The 2775-nt window shown below is 37.7% G+C and overlaps 1 non-coding gene across 1 annotated transcript; it reads right to left on the reverse strand.

Annotated features, from left to right (window-relative positions):
• Window positions 1–380: 380 nt before the first annotated feature.
• On the reverse strand, window positions 381–499 carry LOC115220065. The gene has a single exon (XR_003882451.1). It is a non-coding gene; the product is annotated as a 5S ribosomal RNA (ribosomal RNA).
• Between the last annotated feature and the right edge of the window lie 2276 nt (window positions 500–2775).

Here is a 2775-nt window from a genome sequence, read left to right on the forward strand (position 1 = left end):
AATGGCCCTAATAGGCCATTCGACTCACTAGAAAGAGCAGCCAAACTCAAACCGCTAAATAGTTGTAATTCTGAAATTGAAAGAGAAATAAAAACATTTAGCGGTTTGAGCTTGGCTGCTCTTTCTAGTGAGTCGAATGGCCTATTAGGGTCATTCCTTATATTGTTGAATGTATATTATATAGTCTTTGACTATCTTTTCCTTGTCACTAGACCGCTGGTAGCGGAGAATTTTTTTGCTACCCTAATATATATATATATATATATAAATATATATTTTATATATATATATATAAATATATATGATTTTGATTTTTGATTTTTACAGTTTCAGCTAATGAGCTGTGGCCATGCTGGGGCACCGCCATTTAAAATAAGTAATGCTTACAGCACCTAGGTTTCCCAAGCGGTCACCCATCTAAGTACTAACTAGGCTCGATGATGCTTTACTTCAGTGATCGGACGAGAACCGGTGCTTTCAACGTGATATGGCCGTAAGATATATATATAGATCTGTAAAATAATATGTGACAATTATTCAATAGCCAATTATAGCCAATATTCTATCTGTCTCTCTCTCCCCTCTTTTTCGCTTTCTCTCTCTCTCATTACTCACACGTGACCATCGGCCATCTTTCTTTCCCTCACGTGACCATCTTTCTTTCCTACACGGACGTTCTAATGTGTCGCGCTGAATCTCCCTGAGGACTACCTTGTGGATACGGATGTCTGTGGAATCCTCAACCACATAAACGCTAATTTCACAATCATCATCATCATAATTTGAGGTCTCTTTCTTTCTTCTGTTATGTTACCGTGTTTCCCAATATATATATATATATATATTGGTGTTCAATTAAATAATAAATAATACATTAAAAAATATATATATATATAGGTACATAACGTCACCAACGTTTCAAACAACATATATATACATATATGTATATATATGTTGTTTGTATGTCTCCACTGTCATATTTTTGTTCCCAACTTAGACCTTCCATAAATCCTAAATTTTATTTAGAATTTATTGGAACATCTGTCTTTAAAGACTCATAATTTCGTTGAATGCTCGAAATTAGGAGTAGATAGACAGCCGACAACTGATGAAGAGTCTTTTCTCTGTGCTTACTTGCCCCGTTCTGCATATTATTTACTATTTATACACACTCACACACACACATAGAGTATATAATTTGTATTTTTGGGAGTAGAAAAATATTTCTAAACTTTAAAAATTTTTATCTACGCAATGAAAAGATTCGCGTGAGTTTTGATTGTTTTATTGTAAATGAGACACCCATGGAAATGATACAGTGTTTGTGTTTCATTCTTTATCACTTGACCTAAAATAATTTGACTCTTTACATTTTCTTTCTTTAACAAATTAGGAACTAATTTGGTCATAGTGTCTTGTACTAATTTGTCAAGTTACGCTATGTCTGTAATGCTTTTGCTTCAAGTTCTTTGTTTTGCTTATAGAGGTTCCATCATCATTCTTATATATATTTTTGGAAGAAATGTGTATGACACTGTTATGCTGTCAACTATTATTTTTGTCCATCTAATTGTATTCTATGTTGTGCAATATGCTATGTCATAATGGAATTTATCTTGTGATTTGATTGTTTCTATATGGTCGTATAGTTTGTGTATTCTTTCATTTGTTTCAGTCACTTGACTACGGCCATGATGGAGCATCACCTTTAGTAGAAAAAATCGCCCCCAGGATTTATTCTTTGTTAACTTAGAACTTATTTATCGGTTGTCAAGCGATGGTGAGGGGACAACACAGACACACATACGTACACATACATATATAGGACAGGCTTCTTTCAGTTTCCATCTACCAAATCCACTCACAAAGTTTTTGGTTGGTCCAAGAGTAAAGTTGAGGACACATGCCTAAGGTGCTATGGATTCAACTCTCCTCCCCTTTTCATCTAACCTCCTCCCGTCTCCTCTCTACCTCTTACACCTACTTCCTCCCACCCACCTCTCCTCTCTTGCTCCGACTCCTACTTCTTCTCTTCACTCCTACCCACATTCTCCCTTTCCCCGCTTCATCGTCACCCTTCCCTCGTAACCCCACCCACTCCTATACAATCAAACCGCGTATTCCCTATCCATTCCATTCCACCAACCCCGTCCCTTACACCCACTTCCACATACCTCACATCTACCCCACCCTCAGCCTAACACACACCCCACCCTTGCTTCCCCACTCTCGCCTCCCCCACCTCCCAACACCATCACACCACACCACACATCACTACATCATACACTACCATACCACACAACACTACATCACATCACCACGCACACACTAGCACTAACCACTTCCCAACCCCACATCCACACACCTACACATACACACATGCACACGTCAAGGTCACCAGCCCTCTTCCACACGGACATACATACTCTCTTTTACACACGCACGCGCACCTTCGTGTTGGGATCACCACTACTTTATTATCTCCCCTTTTTCCTAGCTCTTCTGTATGACCCTCTGTCCGGCATACGCCATCATAGATTGCTAGCCAGTACACATTCACTCCTTTTTCTTTCTGTGTTGCTTTCTCTGGAAGAGCGTAGGGTCGAAATGTTAAAGACTTTTTCAATTCCTGAGCGTTATACTAATACATCTGTTTGTTGTCTACATCACCTGTCTTCGTCTCTCGATTTGTTGTGAACTCTGCTATATATATATATATATATACACAAATATATATATATATATATATATATATATATATATATATATATATAT

Source organism: Octopus sinensis, linkage group LG15 (genome assembly GCF_006345805.1).
Source record: "Octopus sinensis linkage group LG15, ASM634580v1, whole genome shotgun sequence".
Taxonomy (NCBI): domain Eukaryota; kingdom Metazoa; phylum Mollusca; class Cephalopoda; order Octopoda; family Octopodidae; genus Octopus; species Octopus sinensis.